The sequence below is a fragment of the Anabrus simplex genome, chromosome 1, assembly GCF_040414725.1.
Source record: "Anabrus simplex isolate iqAnaSimp1 chromosome 1, ASM4041472v1, whole genome shotgun sequence".
NCBI lineage: Eukaryota > Metazoa > Arthropoda > Insecta > Orthoptera > Tettigoniidae > Anabrus > Anabrus simplex.
The window spans coordinates 461057800-461080059 of NC_090265.1; the positions used below are offsets into that span (position 1 = coordinate 461057800).

General features: G+C 42.8%; 1 protein-coding gene across 4 annotated transcripts in view; it reads left to right on the plus strand.

Annotated features, from left to right (window-relative positions):
* Positions 1–4089: 4089 nt before the first annotated feature.
* Positions 4090–22260, plus strand: part of axo (axotactin) — a 608064-nt gene continuing 589893 nt past the window's right edge. For all 4 annotated transcript variants that reach the window (XR_010858480.2, XM_067135240.2, XM_067135242.2 and 1 more), the window contains exon 1: positions 4090–4284. The gene's annotated coding sequence lies outside the window, so the exon portion shown is untranslated. The remainder of the gene's footprint in view (positions 4285–22260) is intronic.

Consider the following 22260-nt stretch of genomic DNA (forward strand, 5'->3'; position numbering starts at 1 on the left):
TCCTTTTCTCTTGTGTAGTATGCTGGAAATTTCAGTATGCATTCCCAGCCAAGAACAGCCAAGAAACATAGCAATATCACTCTATAGTTCACCGGGTGGTTACAACAACTGAACGACAAGGAATGCATTACACAAATCACCTAATCTTCACGGATGATAATGTGCATGAAATTGGTGCTAAACTGGAAAAGTGACCTCGTAAATCATCTAGACCAGGGCCTCTCAAACGCCCAAAATCTCACGCGTGCAGAGCTAGGCGCAAGAGCTCCGTGCACTGTGCATCGGTGCCGCTCGGTATTGCTCGGATCAACGCTTCGTCTCTGGGCTACTCGGCTAAGCTCGGCTCTACTCGGCTATACTCGGCTCAACTCAGCCCGGATTTGGAGCGCTACGGCGCAAGTGGGGCAGAGGGAGACAGGCAGAGCGAGCGAGAGAGGCGTGAGGAAAGAGAGAGTAAGCGCTATTGCTCCAAATCGAGGAGTGGGGGGTCTGCACTCTGGTCAACCAAGCCAAGTCGTCTTTTGCACCGTGCACAGTGCATGCACCACGCGCATGCACCCTGAGAGGCCCTGATCTAGACGTCCCGTGCAAGAACTAGGAGTTTGTAAACACTCTACTTAGATTGCCTCAAAGTTCTTAAAATTATCCCAATACTCAAGAAGAGTTTCAACAAGACATGAGCAACTTTTCTAGAGTCTAGAAGCTGTCAAATTTGTATATACAAAGTATTCTATGGTGAATATCTCCTTGATGTGGATAGCTTTTTTAAATTAAATAATCCAATTAAATATTACATTAATTAAATTCAGTATTCTTTCAACTGTTTCCTTCTCGTATTTTCTGGTTTCCATGTCCAACTACACATAAATTAAAGTACCCACTTGATTCATACATCGTGCAGCAGACCTTGGCCTTGTATCATATGGAAGACAGAGCCACGAGTTTTCGGTTATGTGAAAAGTCGGACTTCCTGTATTTTCATACAGAAAGACTGAAATAAATTTGTTACAATAGTGCGAATTTGGTTACGGCGTCATGTCTGTATGGTCTGTCACCGTGGTCAGCCGGTTCGAGTCCCTTTGGTCGAAAAATGTTTACCACCAGACTGTTGGCCGGCATAGTACGAGAGATGGTGGTGTACAATTTCAAAAATCTAGATTATGCGTTAAAAGCTTGGATCCAAACCTCGCGCAGTGTTCATATGGAATGAGTGCATATGAGGCCGTCAGATGAAAGCCTTAATCGTTGAGCAAACCGCTTGCTTCTTTTCGACAGGTGTAGCTTATGTGAAGGCAAAAGGTTTCACCCTATCTCTTCCTACTGCCATATATAACATCATTCATTTCTTCTCTTCAACTCTTCTGGTGGGGTTGACGTCAGGGAATCCACCCGATCGTAAAACCTCGTTAAGAAGATTCATTTCACTTCATACACGACCACATAGTGAAACAGAACAAATGTGGACACACAAGAGTGCGTTTGACCTACCTTCGTAACTTAGCATACATAGTAACTGAGGCTTCACCAAGAACTGAGAATGAGTTTCGAGAGAGTTGAAAGCAAGCTTTATTTGACTGTTGATATTGTGATCATAGCCATGGAATCTCCAGTTTTACGTGAAATAAAAACCGCAAGGACGTGACTTTCCATTTGCAAAATCCCATAATCATTGACTAGAATTCGAACCGCGACTGCCTTGGTGAGAAGCCAGTGATTATGCTACCTGGCTAGTTGCTCACACGGTACAAATTATGCAGTTGCGAGCTTGCTTTCAGGAGAATGCGAGTTCAAACAGCAGCCCTAAAGATCGCGACTCTTAATAATAACAATGTTATTGATTCTACGTTTCCAATTTTTACACCAGAAAAAGTTGAGACTGCATATTAATTATGGGCACAGCCACTACTTTCTTAACAGCCTTTTGTACTCTAGCATCGTTGAAAACCTACTTCTGTTATAGGTTGTTAAACAGCTGGCAAAAGTAAAGTTTGGATCCGCTATTCTGAGTGCTTCACCTATAAATTTCATAGAAACTACAGAAAACGGTTTAATATATTATTTCAATATCAAAGGCGCCTGTTCCAAGCGCAGGTATAAATTATTGCTGTAACATAACACACACTAGTAACGACCTCATAGAAACACAGGTCAACAGATAGTTCAGTGAAAATTGTGTAAACTAACCATTGATATTTTGCAAAGCAGACCAAGAATCTTGCATTTTCCACAACTTCGTGCTTAGCAAACGAATTAAGCAGCATCCTCCAGTCAGTACAAAAATTTCGTACTGTCGCATCATATGCATAAATTCACCGTCGTACATTATCAAGCATATAACATAATGTATCGTCAATAAATTCAACGCCAGGAAACAAAAATATACCACGACACTGAGAACACAATCAGTCTTTACCTGCAGCTACTAGCTAACTCTACCGGGCGAGTTGGCCGTGCGGTTAGGGGTACGCAGCTGTGAGCTTGCATCCGGGAAATAGTGGATTCGAACACCACTGTCGGCAACCCTGAAGATGGCTTTCCGTGCTTTCCCATTTTCACACCAGCCAAATGCTGGGTCTGTACCTTAATTAAGGCCACGGCCGCTTCCTTCCCACTTCTGGCCCTTTCCTATCCCTTCGTCGCCATAAGACCTATCTGTGTCGGTGCGACGTAAAGCAACTAGCAAGAAAAGAAAACTAGCTAACCTACAGTATGTTGGCAAACCTCGTATTGATAGATTTGCCGGCAGCTAAAAGTGCTATTGCGACATAAAATTTCCGAAAACCGTAAAAACAGTTACTGGTACGGAGAACAAGAACTTACCGAGCTCGATAGCTACAGTCGCTTAAGTGCGGCCAGTATCCAGTATTCGGGAGATAGTAGGTTCGAACCCCACTGTCGGCAGCCCTAAAAATGGTTTTCCGTGGTTTATCATTTTCACACCAGGCAAATGCTGGGGCTGTACCTTAATTAAGGCCACGGCCGCTTCCTTCCCACTCCTAGCCCTTTCCTGTCCCATCGTCGCCGTAAGACCTATCTGTGTCGGTGCGGCGTAAAACAACTAGCAAAAAAGAAAGAACAAGAACCTTTATAGTCTATTCTCGGAGTATAGTTTCAGAATGGTTTGAAGACAATGTAAGGAACTTAATTCATTTTTCTTCCTTTTCTTTTCCTTATTCTTATGCTTCTTGGCCTTTTCCCAATTACCTGGGTTCAGTAATTTGTATATATTTAACCCAGTTTTACGGGTTTCTCAAATCATCCGTCTGTGGAATGAAGTATTCACTGTTGTGTGTTTCTGTGGTGATTTGCAGTATGATATGATAAAGGTAAATGGAAATTTGTGTTAAGATATATACAAACCCCCAGACCCCTGAGCCAGAAGAATTGACCAGGCCGGTCGAGAATCGAACGAAGGGCCCCCGATCCAAATGCCGTATGCTGACCATCCGAGGAATTGGACCTTAAACACAATTCATTTTTGCATTTTATTTGTATTTCCTTTGCGTAACACCGACACAGATAGGTCCCATGGCGACGTCGATGGGATAGAATAGGGACAGGAGCGAAAAGGAAGCGACCTTGATCTTAATTAAGGTACAGCCATAGCATTTGACTGGTGTGAAAATTGGAAGTCTGTCTTATTAAGTTTATTTGAAATCGATGCAGTCATCCATATGTCGTACTCGAAAGTGTCCACTGGATCATTTCTTTAGCATATTTCGGTTGATCGAAAAATGAAGGGTTGAAATATGGGGAAGAAAATACAGAATTAAGAGAGAATATGAAATTGTTAAAAGTAGTGCGTATGGAAACACATCGTGTTCAGTTTAAAGGAAACCCCGGTGATAAAGCAGATCGATGATCTGTAGCTACATCGGAGTGTCCTTATGTAATGATGTTTAAAATTGATTGTTTCAATGCACTGAGAAACTAATCAACTATGACGTAGTTCAGCTTCTGACACTTGTGATTGGTCGAGTAGTTAACACAGTAGCTAAGGACACACACATCAGCTCGCTCTAGCGGCCTGTTGGCGAGTCGAGTACGCCTCATCGCGCGGACGAAACGCTTCAGTCACTGGCTGAAGGCTGTGGGGTTCGCATGTGTGTAGCAAACCGGGAGTGTGCGAGGTTTTGTTAGATCAGTTTTAACGCCATTAACAACGAAATGTGAAGCATCAAGGGAGCTATAACTACAGATTTCTAAACAAGAAAACACTTCTAGCATTGCATCCAGTGGTTTTAACTCTACGCAACGATTAAAAGCGCGCTTCTCTATAAACAGGTAAGCAGACATCTACAGTCGCTTCTTCATCCCGGCTACTTAACTGATATAAGAATGGATGTCATTATGTGGAAATAAATACTGTGTCAACCGATATTCTATCTTATGACTTGTTAGTTGCCAGGGTAGAAATTGGAAGTCTACAGATTAGTCCCTCCAGGTGATTTTTGAGGGGCTTCTTGTTCAAATATTCGGAATAATGTAGAAATAAATTAACATAGCAATCGATGAAGGGTGTAATATTCTACCTTTACGAGGCGCACTACCTTAGTTGTAATGCGCGCCAAATCGGGCGCGAGTTATTTGTAATTCTAGTTTTGTTTCATATAAGGAGTCCGTTTACGTCTATGTGAAGTTGGTATGAAAAGCAGTGTGGTTATAATATCAGAAAAAGTGTGTGTATTAATTGGAACGAGAAGTGGAGAGCAAGCGGCCGAAAATAAATAATAGGTATCTTCTCGGCATCTTCAAGGAATTGGAAAGATGGGGCGTAATGGTCGAGTGACATTGTCACAAAGGCGACTGCAGGTCTAATTCTGATCATACACAAGGGATTTTGAAATGAGAAGCCACGCACCTGTGGTTCAAATTCCATGTAAAACTGGAGGTCATGTGGCTATGATCACAAAGTACAGTCAAGTAAAGGAACAAGGTTGTTTATTTTATGGAATCAAAAAGATGAAGTTAACATTTTTAGGATGGCTGAGAGTAGGGTTCAAATAATTTTCTCTTCGTACTCTGCGAGAAAAGAAGTATTTACTTTAATTGGTTAACTTAGTATGCATTCCAACTGAACAAGCTAATTAATAAGAATATTATTAGTTTTACGTCCCACTAACTACTTTCACGGTTTTCTAAGACGCCAAGGAGCCAGAATCTTGTCTTGCAGAGTTTTCATATACCCATAAATCTACTGACACGAGGCTGACGTGTTTGTGCCCCTTAAAATATAACCGAACTGAGGCGGGATCGAACCCTCCAACTTTAACACAGAAGACCAGCGCTCTACCGTCTGACCGGCTCAGCCTGGCAATAGACTTAATTAAGTAATTGCAGTTATGTGTTTTAATACGAGTGAGTTCAAGGTCAACTTCTCAACTGAGAGGGCCCTTATGCGATTTCAAGTAGTGAAAATACTTTAAAATTATTCCCTACTTCCGGGTTCACTGAATAAAAACGTTATTTGGTTTCACCAAGGCGGTGATGGTTTGAAACTTGGCTAATGCTACGACGTCTTTGAAAGATCACTTGCCTGTGGTTCGGATTCCATATAAAAATGTAGGTCACGTGCTTTATGATCTATCTAGTGGAACTGAAAGTTTGCCTTCTTGCATTCAGGTATCTCTTGGTTGGCTCATCCAGCTGTCAAAATGAGCATAAGAGTGGCTCTCTACAAGAGCAAATTACCGGGATAACAGTGTGCGGTGGCTTGTCCATCAGATCCTCAGTAGAGATACTTTATCTTATAATAAATTATTATACCCGAGGGCCCTCTGAACCGAAGGCTAGTACCCCGAGCATTCAGCCAAGAAACCAGGCACACGGCATTCCTTAGAATGTGGCAGTATTTAAAAGTGACAGGCAGCCGGCACGTTAAAAACTCTCAGGAGAATGATAAGATCCCGCCCGCCGTCTGTTCAGACCATTAGGCAATCAAACAATTATTATTATTATTATTATTATTATTATTATTATTATTATTATTATTATTATTATTATTATTATTATTTGCAGTATGCATCTTATTTTATTAGATAGTAATGTTTCTTCACGCTTTACCTATAATACACAATGAAAGTCACTAATCAAATTTTATTTCGTGATGCTAACTTAGACATTATCAAAATCAGGCAGTAAATGTGTGCTCGGCTCACCCAGAAGGACGTGGGTTCAATTCCCCCTTAAGAAACTCGAAAATATTTCAGAAACGGGATTTTCACTTCTGGAGTGGTACCTGGCCCTGAGGTTCACTCAGCCTGTACCAAAAAGAAGTACCAAGTTAATTCCTGGGAGCAAAGGCGCTCTGTCCCGCTAAGTGCTGAGGTTACGGAAAGTGGAAGCGTTTATCTTTCCCTCTCTTCCATGGCCTGTACGGGAATGGCTTTGCTTGTTTCTGTTATTATCATTATTAAAATCAACAAAAATGAAAATATTCATGTAGCATTTCGTCCCAGTCTGGCAGTGAAAAGGTCTGAATACTTTTAGATTTGAAGAAAAGATATTCTCACTCGGTGAATTTAATTTACTGACCCCTACTGTACCCTTCATTTTTTTATTAATCAAATTATTATCACGACTTCGGGAAGCACCGAGTTCACACACACACAAACACACACCCACAGAAAGAGGGCGAGAGATCAGCAATATTGTATAGTCGCTCAGGAAAAGAATAATCTCTTTTTTAGTGACTGTACATGTGGGAAGAGAATCATGAGAATGGTTCATTCGCAGAGACCTTCACACCGAAAGCCTCTAGCCTACAATGACAGCATTTTTCATTTAGTAGGTGTTTACATTCCTCCTACCTTCTTTGCCGAATGCTTTGTAATTTCCTGTTTTGGACAACAGGTCCGAGCACGTAATACATATGAGGTCTGTCTAATAACCCGCGAGTCTGTGTGTATTACTGTCTGTGTACCACTGTCTTTGAGTTGGACCAAACTGATTGGAATGAGACTTGGAGGGAGATCAATTAAGACATCAGAACATCGCTGCAGGCCTGCCGTTTTTACATAGGCTGCTCCTAGCGTGATAAAAATTAGTGGTTGTGAACAGAAATCATACAGTTCGTTTGTACTAGTAGAAGATTATATTAATCGTTGTACGTTGAGTATTCTGCCCGAAGGTTGGTTTGATCCTCAACAGATCCGCCAGTAACTGTCGCATATGACCCACGCTTCAGTGAAGAAGCATCTATGGGAATTAGGAATGAGGTAGTTTCCCGTTGCTTTCCTTGCCTAACCAGCCATTGCTATTACATATCAGTCTGTCAACCCCACGGAAATACACGCACCAGGCAACCCTATGACCGACATTTTCAAACAGGGGGCCGGCAGCATAAGGAATGGCATTACTGTACTAGCATCACCCACACCTCAATCACTTTCATATCATCAAAGCCAAGAATGGGATTGAGAAAGTAACAAATTTGATCTAGCCCATATCAGAAGACATATTGCACTATAAAAATCAGGTCTCACCAGCAAAAGCATATATCTTTCTTTTTCTTTTTTTGTTCTTTTTTCTTTTGCGTCGCGCCGACACAGATAGGTCTTATGGCGACGATGGGACAGGGAGGGGCTGGGTGTGGGAAGGAAGCGGCCGTGGCCTTAATTAAGGTACAGCCCCAGCATTTGCCTGGTGTGAAAATGGGAAACCACGGAAAACCATTTTCAGGGCTGCCGACAGTGGGTTTCGAACCTACTATCTCCCGAATACTGGATACTGGCCGCACTTAAGCGACTGCAGCTATCGAGCTCGGTAAAGCATATATCAATAGCATGTATGTTTATATTCGAAATTTCATACTACATAATATTTTAGCTTGCATTACAAACGATAAAAAAGCATTAACCCCATAATGCTATAGCCCTGATAGGCCTTGGCCTACCAAGCGACCGCAGCTCAGCCCGAAGTCCTGAAAATTGCAAGGTGATGTGTGGTCTGCACGTCGAATGATACAGAAGTATTAAAACCCTAATATTTTGATATATTAGAATTCTGTGCGTGTTAACACAATAGATTTTTACAGAGTGAAATTCTGTGTATTGTCAAAATCTCACTTTCGGTATGAAGTGTTTAATGCAACTCCTTACATGGAACTACCACTATATTTCTACGGCGAATCGTTTGCCAATTACTCCCAACCGTCCAGCTATTTTTCAGCAATTAATTAAACTCTACCTGTGCTTTACGGAAAAATGATAAATTTTCATTGTAACATGTGTGGTCCAAAGCAAACAGTCCCTTGTATTTGTAACCAGTTGAAGCTAAGACTGGAAATAATGCTCCTCTAAGTATTACACCGGCATTAACATGAAGCTACTGTGAGGTACCAACGGTTTCCTTCAAACTCAAAGTGAAAACACTTCTCCACATTTGTTTTCACCAGGCAGTGTGTTCCAGCTCTCATAGCATAATTTAAATTGTCCATTCCCGAGCTGTGAATCGAAATTGGGTTGACTGGGAAGACCAAAGACAAGACAGAAGACTCTTGGCACCTTACTGGAATAGTGTCACGCTGAAGTCGGGTCTTCGGGATCACGATTATCTGTACTTGCCGATAGCAATGTTAATTTCATCGCCGTGTATGTTTGCCTCTCTTGATACTCGAGAACTGAATATGGTATTTTATTTTACGGGCTGTGATTTCGACTCCTTTCTAAATGCTATCATTATCATACTATGTCCGACTCGTTGGTTGAATGGTCAGCGTACTGGCCTTCGGTTCAGAGGGTCCCGGGTTCGATTCCCGGCCGGGTCGGGGATTTTAACCTTCATTAGTTAATTCCAATGGCTCGGGGACTGGGTGTTTGTGCTGTCCCCAACATCCCTGCAACTCACACACCACACATAACACTACCCTCCACCACAATAACACGCAGTTACCTACACATGGCAGATGCCGCCCACCCTCATCGGAGGGTCTGACTTACAAGGGCTGCACTCGGCTAGATATAGCCACACGAAATTATTATTATTATTATTATTATTATTATTATTATTATTATTATTATTATTATTATTATTATTATCATACTATGAGTTAACTGTCAAGAAAAGTAGGAGACATGAACGTAGATTAGCTGTCCTCTCACGACTTCAAGTATACATGGGTGTAGAGGATAAGCCAGAGGTAGATGGCCGGGCTGAGTGGCTCAGACGGTTGAGGTGCTGGCCTTCTGACCCCAACTTGCCAGGTTCGATCCTGGCTCAGTCCGGTAGTACTTGAAGGTGATCAAATACGTCAGCTTCGTGTCGGTAGATTTACTGGCACGTAAAATAAATCCTATGGGACTAAATTCCGGCACCTCGGCGTCTGCGAAAACCATAAAAGTAGTTAGTGGGACGTAAAGCAAATGGGGCAGTAGAATAATTCCCACGGTATCCGCTGCCTGTCGTAATAGGGAATAAAAGGGGCTCCAGGGTCTCTTAACTTGGGAGAGAATGTTGGTGACCACGGGGCCATTAGCTGAGTTTTACTTCCACTTAAGTGTGGCAGGCTCCTCACTTTCATCTATCCTATCCGATATCCACTGGTCAACTCTTGATCTTTCGCGACCCCGACGACATTAGGTTCGCGAGGCTTAGGGAGTCCTTCATTTTCACTTCCTTCATAGGCGTAGTCTTATTTGGCCAATAACTTCATTTTTCGAAGTCTCTGGTCCTTTCCATATTTTCCCCTCTGATTATTGTTAACAGAGGGTGGTTTCCCAGTTGTACTTCCTCTCAAAACTATAATCACCACTACCACCACTTGGTGAAGATAGAACTTGTATTCTTAGACTCAAGAAATAAACTCTCTACCTACGGTAGTAGGTCACTGCCTCCGGGGTCTAATAATGATACGCCGACCTGGTGCCGGTATTTGCTGGAAGATACTGGTTTGCCTTTTGCAGAGAAAGTTTATAATTACATTTGCGAGAAACTAGGCTTGAAATACGTTATAACCAAGAATATGCAAACTTATCTTTCATCACCACTTTATGTTTAACATTTTGAGAGTTATTTAGTTACTTCCTAATGTATGTGAATATATATTTTTATTAGCCAACATGTACAATCAAACAGGGTTGAGTGGCTCAGACGGTATAGCGCTGGCCTACTAAGCCCAAGTTGGCGGTTTTGATACCGATTCATTCCGGTGGTATTTAAAGGTGCTCATATACTCCAGTCTCCTACAGGTAGATTTACTGGCACATAAAGGAACTTCCGGGGGCAAAATTCCGACATCGCGGCGAAAACTGTAAAAGTAATTAGTAACATTATTATTCATTATAGTCCGTGTATTTGTTTCTGTACATCAATACTAATCCCTCTTCACAGAAAGGGGTCTATAAGGGATTGTTCCAATTATCGTACTATCGCATTAATATCCCATGCAAGCAGAGTTCTGCTCTACATAATAAATCAACGCCTAAAACCATTCCTGCAACCTCAGATATCCGCAGAACAAGCAGGCTTTGTTGCAGGTAAAGGAACACGAGAGTCTATCCTGAACATGAGACAGATAATTGAGAAATGTCGCGAGTTTTATGTCTCTGCCTTTATTTTCTTCCTGGACTACAAAACAGCCTTTGATTGCGTTATGTGGGACAAGTTGTGGTAGGTGATAAAGGAATTTGGGGTTCCACTGCATTTAATATCTTTACTGAAAAGTCTGTATAAAAACCACGCAGCAACCGCAAAGGTGGGTGGTGATCTCTCAGGCATTTTCAATGTGACAAATGGAGTAAGGCAAGGTTGTATATTATCACCTCAACTCTACAACATCTATGCAGAGTGTGTCATCAAAAGAGCTCTCAATGGCTGGAATGGTGGAATCTCGATTGGTGGCAGAAAAATTAATAACCTGCGCTTTGCAGATGACACTTCCCTCATCGCTTGTAGTGAAGAGGAACTTCATGACCTGCTTACAAGGGTGAAGAACACTAGTCTTCAGTATGGTCTAGAGATAAATATCAAAAAGGCAAAACTAATGGTAGTTGATCGGCAAGGTCAAATCCAACTTACGAGATACCTAAAGGACCTGGATATAGTTAAGGAACTTGTATACTTGGGGTCTGTCATCAATGACACGGGACGCTCTGATAAAGAGGTAAAAAGACGTATTGTCTTAGGTCGTGCTGCAATGGTTAAACTTACTAAGATCTGGCAGAACCGGGCAATATCAAAAACCACGAAGATGCGCTTGGTAGAATCACTAGTGTTCTCCGTCTTTTTGTACGGCTGTGAGACCTGGACCGTGAATGCTAAAGACAAAAAGCGCATTGATGCCTTTGAGATGTGGTGTTGGCGGAGAATGCTACGTGTACCATGGACAGAAAGAAGAAGTAATGCTTCCATTCTGGACGATCTCTGCATCAAGAAACGCCTATCTTCCCGTGTGAGCGAGCGTTACCTCCAGTTCCTTGGCCACATTCTAAGAGAGAACTTGGGAAAGGTAATTTTAAAAGGCAAAATTGAAGGCAGTAGACCACGAGGAAGAACAGCAATTAGATGGATAGATCAGGCAGAGAAGATCACTGGGCTACCACTTCAGGTCATATTAACGAAATGTGAAAACCGCTCGGGATGGAGACATCTTGTCAAGGTTGCAACACGGAAATGATGGAGTTATGAGGTCACGACGCTCAGTAATTAGCACGACTAATGATGATGATTTGTTTCTGTAGTTGAATTTGGTATTACCATGACTGAATAATGACAGTGATGAAAATGTTTTAAGGGACAACATTCCTAGGTCACCGGTCCCTCCGAAGAATGATTAGAAAAATGGGTCCTTCTAAGAATGAGCGTGTTAGACGAAAAAGACGAGAATGTGTTAAGATTCCTTAGCCTCGAAAACCATCGGGATCAACAAGGAGCAAGTGTAACAATACAGATTGATGACAGGAGTAGTTTGATCAAAATATATGTCAGTTTCAGCTGGATCCCGTTATCACCGTATGTATCTCACAAGCTACAATCCCCTTTCAGGGTTTATGGCACATTCAAGTAACAACTAGTTCCATATCTAAAGTACATAGTATTGTCTGAACTAAGGTCGAGAAGTTTCCATACAAGAGCAAACGGTTTGGTCCATTTAAACAGTGGAACTGTCAAATGTCCCAATGTTAATATTATGCGCCGGTCTAGAAAACCAAGAATAACGGCCGTGGGATTCGTCGTGCTGGCCACATGACACCTCGTAATCTGCAAGCCTTCGGTCTGAGAAGCGGTCGCTTAGTAGGCCATGACTCTTCGGGGCTGTTGCGTCACGGGGTTTGATTTGATTTCTTCAATATTATGGGTGATCACTTCTGTTGTTGTTGCCTGGTGGATGAGCGGAAGCTTCAAGCAAACAATCCCAGCGGCTTGGCTGCCTGGTACGGGTGCTAGTGGTTTCTAAGATGGTCTTCCGTGGTTTTCCATTTTGACACTAGGCAAAAATGCTAATAATGTGCCTTAACTAAGGCCACGGCTGCTTCTCTCTCAGTCCTACCTAGATTTTCTTTCCTATTCATCTTTTCCGAAAAACTATATGAGTTAGTGTAACGTTAAACCACTACAGAAAGAGAGTAAGCAAGTCTGACGTGACTATTAAGCTTACGAATAAATTCCCTGGATTAAATGTATTCTTATTTCTGTCCATGGCAGGAGGGTACGCGGAATGAGAAGATAAAGGCTAATTTAGGAATGAACTCGATGGATGAAGCTGTACGCATAAACCGGGTTCGGTGGTGGGGTCATGTGAGGCGAATGGAGGAGGATAGGTTACCTAGGAAAATAATGGACTCTGCTATGGAGTAGAGGGAGACCAAGACGACGATGGTTAGACTCAGTTTCTAACGATTTAAAGATAAGAGGTATAGAACTAAATGAGGCCACAACACTAGTTGCAAATCGAGGATTGTGGCGACGTTTAGTAAATTCTCAGAGGCTTGCAGACTGAACGCTGAAAGGCATTACAGTCTATAATGATAATGTATGTATGTATGTATGTTATTTCCGTCCTTTTCCTAATTACCTGGTGTCGGCATTTTGTATGGATTGAGCCCATTTTACAACCGGTTGCCTTTAAGGGATGTATCATTATTGCGTGTTTCAGTGCTGGTTTGTAGTGTGGCGTGATTTTTTCTTTCTATTTTTTTTTCTAGTGGCTTTACGTCACACTGAAACAGATAGGTCTTATGGCGACGATGGGTTAGGAAAGGCCTAGGAGTTAGAAGAAAGCGGCTTTAATTAAGGTACAGCCCCAGCATTTGCCTGGTGTGAAAATGGGAAATCACGGAAAATAATATTCAGGGCTGCCGACAGTGGGACTCGAACCCACTATCTCCCGGATGCAAGCTCACAGCCGCGTGCCCCTAACCGCACGGCCAACTCGCCCGGTGTGTGGCGTGTTATAAGCAAATGAAGATGGGTATTAAGAAAAGCACAAACACCCAGGCACCGATCTAAAGAAATTAACTAGACAAAAATCAAATACTCGAAACTGCTGGGAATCGAACCTGGGGCCTTCTGAAGCGTAAGCCAGTACGCTGACCATTCAACCAAAGAGCCTGACCTAGCATAAATTGAGTAAAATTCTACTTTTATACCTCAGCAACTGTAATTATGTCCGCCTCTGTGGTGTAGTGGTTAGTGTGATTAACTGCCACCCCCGGAGGCCCGGGTTCGATTCCCGGCTCTGCCACGAAATTTGAAAAGTGGCACGAGGGCTGGAACGGAGTCCACTCAGCCTCGGGAGGTCAACTGAGTAGAGGTGGGTTCGATTCCCACCTCAGCCATCCTAGAACTAATTTTCCGTGGTTTCCCACTTCTCATCCAGGCAAATGTCGGGATGGTACCTAACTTAAAGCCACGGCCGCTTCCTTCCATTCCAATCTTCCCACCCCCACCAAGACCCTGTTCAGCATAGCAGGTGAGGCCGCCTGGGCGAGCTACTGGTCATTCTCCCCAGTTGTATCCCCCGACCCAATGTCTCACGCTCCAGGACACTGCCCTTGAGGCGGTAGAGGTGGGATCATTCGCTGAGTCCGAGGGAAAAAGCAACCCTGGAGGATAAAGAGATTAAGAAAGAAAGAAACTGTAATTATACTTAAATAAAATGTCGCATCTTTGACGTACTACTGTATACATAAATTTCAGTGACATTACCATTTAAAGTAATTATTAGAGCCCGGAAGTTAGGCAAAATGCCTTTTTTTCTAAAAGTGGACGTATCGAAGTGTAACAGAGACAAACATGTTTTCGTACGTTTGGGAACGGTAGGACCAGTTATTATTTTCCCTTTTTTGTCTTTTTAATTTGTTGTGGATATTTCTACTGTTATTTATGTATTAAAATTAATCATTGGAAAGAAAAACTATATAATTCCAATGTATTGTATTTTAATAATAAAGAAAAATCATTTTAGCTTAATAGATAAAACATAGTCCGCCTCTGTGGTGTAGTGGTTAGTGGTATTAGCTGCCACCCCCGGAGGCTCGGGCTCGATTTCCAGCTCTGCCACGAAATTTGAAAAGTGGTACGAGGGCTCGAAAGGGGTCTACTCAGCCTCGGGAGATCAACTGAGTTGAGGAGGAGGGGGGCTCGATTCCCACCTCAGTCGTCCTCGAAATGGTTTTCCGTGGTTTCTCACTTCTCCAGTCAAACGCCTGGATGGTACCTATCTTAAGGCCACGGCCGCTTTCTTCCCTCTTCCTTGTCTATCCCTTCCAACGTTCCCATCCCCCCACAAGGCCCCTCTTCAGCATTCAGCATAGCAGGTGAGGCCGTCTGGGCGAGGTACTGGTCCTCCTCGCAGTTATATCCTCCGACCCAAAGACTCACGCTCCAGAACAACGCCCATGAGGCGTTAGAGGTGGGATCCCTCGTTGAGTGCGAGGAGAAAAACCAACTCTGGACGGAAAAGGGATTAAGGAAGAATGAAATTACCTACCTGTATTTTTAATCAAATGTTCATATAAAACTTTTGTAGCTAAATGGGATTTACACCATAAATACTACAATTCATTGAATATTTAAATTATTCTTTTGCTAAAAAAGATTTATCTTTTGAAGCAGTGGAGATAATTATTTTAACGTAAAATACGTCCATAGTTTGGGAACCGTACTTCGGCCAGTTAGCGTTACAAAAACAAGAGTGTTTTAAGGCCGAAATTACTTCTAGACAGCACGTGCGATGACAGTGTTGAATATCTCATTATAAATATACGAAGGACCAGTGTATCTAGAAACAACAATCTTGACCTCTGTGTGACGTCATCGGGTGATGCAATAGTGCTGCCATCTTGAGGTTTTAAATCACCGTGCCGTGAAGCTAACAATTGTTGTGTAGCTCTGGATTCCGGCGCGCGAAGTGTCGTTTGACATTTCTAAGTTGTTGCCACATGTATGTGGAAAAAATCGATTACTGGACATTTGAGAAAATTGTGGTGTGAAGAAATACGAAGAATTTTTTTTCATAACATATCGCGGCATATGAACACTAAATGGCTTCAGAACTATCGAAAACGCTTTCTTGAGAATAGAGCGGCTTGTCAGATAATAATTATAATAATAATAATAATAATAATAATAATAATAATAATAATAATAATAATAATGTTATTGGCTTTACGTCCCACTAACTACTTTTACGATTTTCGGAGACGCCGAGGTGCCGGAATTTAGTCGTGAAGTTTTTTACGTGCCAGTAAATCTACCGACAAGCGGCACATTCAAATACCACCGGACTGAGCCAGGATCGAACCTGTCAAATTGGGGTCAGCAGGCTAGCGCCTCAACCGTCAGATCCATTCAGCCCGGCTGTCAGAATACCAAAACGTCCAAAATCACCGATGTTGAGTGTCAAATAGCTTATAGGGAGCGGCTCACTGTTAAGGTGTCAGGTGAGGTCCGCGCTGCTTGAGCCACAGTCGAATACATCTACTGGTCCCAGTGATGGAAATCATTAAGAACTCATGATCCAGAAGATGCATAAATTTGTTTAGAATGAAATATAAAGGCCACCATAGCTCAGTTGGAAAAGCAACCGACGCGAAATCGTAGGTTTTGGGCTCCCCTCTGTATTGTAGTGGTTAGTGTGATTAGCTGCCACCCCCGGAGGCCCGGGTTCAATTCCCGGCTCTGCCACGAAATTTGAAAAGTGGTACGAGAGCTGGAACGGGGTTCACTCAGCCTCTGGAGGTCAACTGAGTAAATGGGAGTCCGATTCCCTTCTCAGCCATCCTAGAAGTGGTTTTCCGTGGTTTCCCACCTCTCCTCCGGGCAAATCCCGGGAAATACCTAACTTAAGGTCACGGCTGCTTCCTTCCCACTTCCTTGTCTATTCCTTCCAATCTTCCCATCCCCCGATAAGGCCCCTGTTTAGTACAGAAGGTGAGGCCGCCTGGACGAGGTACTGGTAATTCTTCCCAGCTGTATCCCCCGACCCAGAGTCTCACGCTCCAGGACACTGCCCTTGAGGCGGTAGAGGTGGGATCCCTCGCTGAGTCCGAGGGAAAAACCAACCCTGGAGGGAAAACAGATTAAGAAGGAGGAGAATGAATTATACATTTGCGTATAATGAAGAAATATAATTTCAAGAATAAAATTTCAAACCCAAAATGGCTAGGTATTTAATTTCAACAGAGGCTGCCTGGTCGAAGCGATAAAGGCGTGCTCGGTTCATCCGGAAGGACGTGGGTTCGATTCCCCGTCAGGAAGTCGAAAAATTTAAGAATCGATATTTTCACTTCCGGAGGTGCACATGACCCTGAAGTTCACTCGGTCTACACCAAAAATGAGTACCAGGTTAATTCCTGGGGGCAAAGGCGGCCGGGCGTAGAGCTAAACACTCTACTCCATCAAGTGCCGAGGTTAAGGATAGTGGAAACCTTTACCTTTCACCCCTCCAAGGGCCTTCATGACCTGTACTGAGATGGCTTTGCATTGCTTTTACTTATGGCGTGCTACATATTCTACGTAGAAACTCGCAGCCATAATCCTGACACAATTTGTTTGACCCATTAGACTTGCATTTGCGATAATTCGAGCCTCGGCCACTGGGGTGGTAAGATAGTAAGGTGATGGTGGTGATTATTGTTTTAAGAGGAAGTACAACTAAGCAACCATCCTCTATATAACACTAATCAGAGGGAGAAATTGGAAGGGACCGACACTTCGAAAAATGAAGTTATCGGCCAAAGAAAGACAAGGGCCACGAAGGGCGTGAAAATGAAAGACTCCCTAGCCCTCGCAAACCTAATAGCGTCGGGGTCGGAATAGAACAGGAGTTGACCGAGAGAGGTCGGATAGGATATATGAAAGTGAGGAGTCTGGCACAAGTATGTGGAACCAATGCCAGGACTCAGCTGAGGGCCCCGTGGTCGCCAACCACACTCCAGAGTTCAGAGCCCTTGGGGCCCCTTTTAGTCACCTCTTACGACAGGCAGAGGTACCGTGGGTGTTATTCTACCGCCCCCACCCACAGGAGGATGGTAACATAGTAACACCACTACTTGGCCATGGCTACCACGCTCCCAGGTTCGGTATATCTGCTTATTCATAGACAAACGTGAGTGATATTAATGTATCAGGCGTCCAGAAACATGATATAGGAATACATTTTTATGTCTCATGACTTACAGGCGTTGTTCAGTAGACTTAGATTTTGTTATCTGTGAGGTCCACTATTCAAACCTTGGCCTCCGTAAGTTCTAGCTACTATCGTGAGAGGGGTTATTTCTTTAACTGAAAATTACGTATTACCTCATGCAAGGTGTAACGGCTGTTATTATGTTCCTCACCCATGATCATGAACATACACACGGCATTACAAGCAACACCTACTTAATTGAATATCCCTATTTCTCAGGTTATGCCTTAAGGAATAGAAAGTCTACCTCATATTCGTGTCTGAGCCTTGATTATAATAATGTTTTTGGTTCTACGTTGCACTAACTACTTGTACGGTTTTCAAAGATCCCGGGGTGCTGGAATTTCGTCCCCGTACTGCTAATTCTACTGACACGAACATCTTCAGATACGACCAGCGTGAGCTGGGATCGAACCCACCAACTTGCGCTCCGAGCCATTCAACCCATCTTTGAGTGATGAGAATTGGCTGAAAATCTCATTGTTTTATTCCCGGAAACGGCTATTACTCCCCAAAAGTTATCACATGACTGTTATGAAGTTGCATACAGTAGGTCAGCAGAGGGCCAATGCAGAGTTGTTCTAAACGAGAATTTACTTGCAGCAGAGTAACCGGTTGCCTTGGGCTTCTATCCAGCAGCATTAGGCAGGTTCGTGATTGGTTTGACGAGGTTAAACTTCGTTCAGTCAATCAATCACTACTGATCTGCATTTAGGGCTGTCGCCCAGGTGGCAGATTCCCTATCCTTTGTTTTCCTAGCCTTTTCTTAAATAATTGCAAAGAAATTGCTATTTTAACATCTCCCTTGGTAAGATTTTCCAATCTCTAACTCCCCTCCCTATAAACGAATATTTGCCCCAATTTGTCCTCTTTATTTCCAACTTTATCTTCATATTGTGATCTTTCCTACTTTTAAAGACACCACTCAAACTTATTCGTCTACTGATATCATTCCACGCCATCTCTCCACTGACAGCTCGGAACATATCACTTAGTCGAGCAGCTCGTCTCCTTTCTCCCAAGTCTTCCCAGCCCAAACTTTGCAACATTTTTGTAACGCTACTCTTTTGTCGGAAATCACCCAGAACAAATCGAGCTGCTTTTCTTTGGATGTTTTCCAGTTCTTGAATCAAGTAATCCTGGTAAGGGTCCCATACACTGGAACCATACTCTAGTTGGGGTCTTACCAGAGACTTATATGCCCTCTCCTTTACATCCTTACTACATCCCCTAAATACCCTCATAACCATGTGCAGAGATCTGTACCCTTTATTTACAATCATATTTATGTGACCCCAATGAAGGTATTTTCTTATATTAACACCTAGGTACTTACAATGATTCCCAAAAGGAACTTTCACCCCATCAACGCAGTAATTAAAACTTATAAGACTTTTCTTATTTGTGAAACTCACAACCTGACTTTTAACCCCGTTTATCATCATACCATTGCCCACTGTCCATCTCGTAACTGAATTCCAATAAAAATTTTTGACAGAAGTGGGTACCAAAATGAACCTTATAGTACGATAGTTGGAATCGCTTATCTAACTAAGAAGACTATGGACATTTTTATTGAAGACGATTATGCCTTTCGGCGTTCAAACTGCAACTCACTGGCAGTGAATTTAAACGCGTCTGTGGTCCTCTGACATCTTGTGAAGGGTATTTGCTTGAGACGTTCACTATCCAGGATGAGGGCTGCGGTTTCGAATCTCGACGCAGTCAGCTGGTATTTTTTATATGTTGGCTGTCGGTTTTCACCATTTAGCCAGCCTATATTTATAATGAGACATTATTTTATTATCACCAAATACATAGGGCCTAAAACAATGTGATGATATGAAACTTATATTAAAATAGACGCAACTTTAATGTTAAGGACAACACACACACACCCAGCCAGTGGAATTAACCAGTTAAGGTTAAAATCACCGATTCGGCTGGAAATTGAAATCCTCGAACTAAAGGCCAGTGCGCTAACCATTCAGCCATGTATTCGGACCAGTTGGCATTTAAGAGTTCTTCTTGTAAACTCACTGGCAAAGACAAAGACAAAGACACCTCCGTACAGGCCATGAAGGCCCTTGGAGGAGTGGAAGGTAAAGGCTTCCACCATCGTTAACCGCGGCACGTGATGGGGTAGAGTGGTTAGCTCTACGCCCGGCCGCCTTTGCCCCCAGGAATTAACCTGGTACTCATTTTTGGTGTAGGATGAGTGAACCTCACGGCCATATGCACCTCCGGAAGTGGAAATCTTGTTTCTTAAATGTTACGACTTCCTGACGGGGATTCGAAACCACGTCCTTCCGGGCGAACCGAGCACGCCTTTACTGCCTCGGCCAGGCAGCCCCTCAAACTCACTGGCACATTATATAAACCAGTTTTACAAAAAAATACCAGCAATCTAGTCTTTTAAAATCTGCATCAATTGAAGGAAGGCACAAATCCCTGAAAATCAGTGTTTACTCTCTGTTCGCAAATAACACAGTGGTATATCCTTCATATCCGCCTCTGTAGTGTAGTGCTTAGTGTGATTAGCTGCCACCCCCGGAGGCCCGAGTTCGATTCCCGGCTCTGCCACGAAATTTGAAAAGTGACACGAGGGCTTGAACGGGGTCCACTCAGCTTCGGGAGGTCAACTGAGTAGAGGTGGGTTCTATTCCACCTCAGCCGTCCTGGAAGCGGTTTTCCGTGGTTTCCCACTTCTCCTCCAGGCAAATGCCGGGATGGTACCTAACTTAAGGCCACGGCCGCTTCCCTCCCTCTTCCTTGTCTATCTCTTCCAGTCTTCCCATCCCCCCGCAAGGCCCCTGTTCAGCACAGCAGGTGAGGCCGCCTGGGCGAGGCACTGGTCATCCTCCCCAGTTGTATCCCCCAACCCAGAGTCTGAAGCTCCAGAACACTGCCCTTGACGCGATAGAGGTGGGATCCCTCGCTGAGTCTGAGGGAAAAGCCAACCCTGGAGGGTAAACAGATTAAGAAGATGAAGATGAAGAAGAAGAAGAAGAAGAAGAAGAAGATATCCTTCACATTAACATACTGTGCAGTAAACTTATAGAACTGTATCTCAACGAACGTGCAAGCAAATATTACAGACTAAACGATCGTTTACCATAAGGTTCAGTTCTTGTTCATTTTTTTTATAAATTCTCTATACTGCAGGCTTACCAGCTACGGGCTCTAGGCAGTTCATAAATTATGCTGATTACATAGCTTTGACAGTACAGTCAAGCGATTTCAAAGCAGCTGAAAACACCCTGATCGAGATCTCCTTCAACTGAACAGCTGCTTCAACCTAACCAAACAAAACTGAGATCAATTATTTTCAATTGGACCACAGGAAGGCCAAGAAAATGCTCCAAATAGAATTCAGACGACATAAACTGAAGTACAATACTGACCCTAAATACCTGGGTGTTGTATTATACCGTTTTCTAACATACAAGAAACATCTAAATAATAATAATAATAATAATAATAATAATAATAATAATAATAATAATAATAATAATAATAATAATAATAATAATAATAATAATAATAATAATAATAATAATAACGTTACCATTGATGCTTTCCCGACCCTTACTTATAGACATGATATAGGCTTTTGGGCTTATGCCGTTTCAAGAAAATAATGTGAATAATGTTATTTGCTTTACGTCCCACCGAGCTTGATAGCTGTAGTCACTTAAGTGCGGCCAGTATCCAGTAATCGGGAGATAGTGGGTTCGAACCCCACTGTCAGCAGCCTTGAAGATGGTTTTCCGTGGTTTCCCATTTTCACACCAGGCAAATGCTGGGGCTGTACCTTAATTAAGGCCACGGCCGCTTTCTTCCCATTCCTAGGCCTTTCCTATCCCATCGTCGCCGAGGTACTGGATTTGTCTCTAGTTTGTCGCCAAGATGGCCGTGGCTCTAATCTCAACCAATGCATGTGAAATTTTTGAAATGGAAGTCGCTTTCCTATGCGTCCGATTCTACTCAAAATTATTGTGCCATGGCTTATGAGCTGAAGATTAATGTTCAAGTAAGTGCCAGCTTGCTTTAACTGTAGTATATAAATATTTTTAATACATAATATTATAATTACTGAATTTGCATAGTTATCTTTTTTCTTTTTTTTCTTTTTTTGCTAGTTGCTTTACGTCGCACCGACACAGATAGGTCTTATGGCGACGATGGGACAGGAAAGGCCTAGGAGTGGGAAGGAAACGGCCGTGGCCTTAATTAAGGTACAGCCCCAGCATTTGCCTGGTGTGAAAATGGGAAACCACGGAAAACCATTTTCAGGGCTGCCGATAGTGGGGTTCGAACCTACTATCTCCCGAATACTGGATACTGGCCGCACTTAAACGACTGCAGCTATCGAGCTAGGTGCATAGTTATCAACATCAACTATACATTTATTCACGGCCGAACACGAAACGTATTCGATTTCGAATTGATAATGTTTTATATTAAACTCCTTAAATTGGACCATCAATCAATATTACGACTGCTTCCCTACGCAATCGCAATGACAACAGGAATAATGCGTACGATTTTTTTCTGCTCTTTTGAATCATATTTGAATCCATCTGTTGTGTTTAGTTGTAATTATTTTGAGTGAGTGTAGTAAAGGGGCG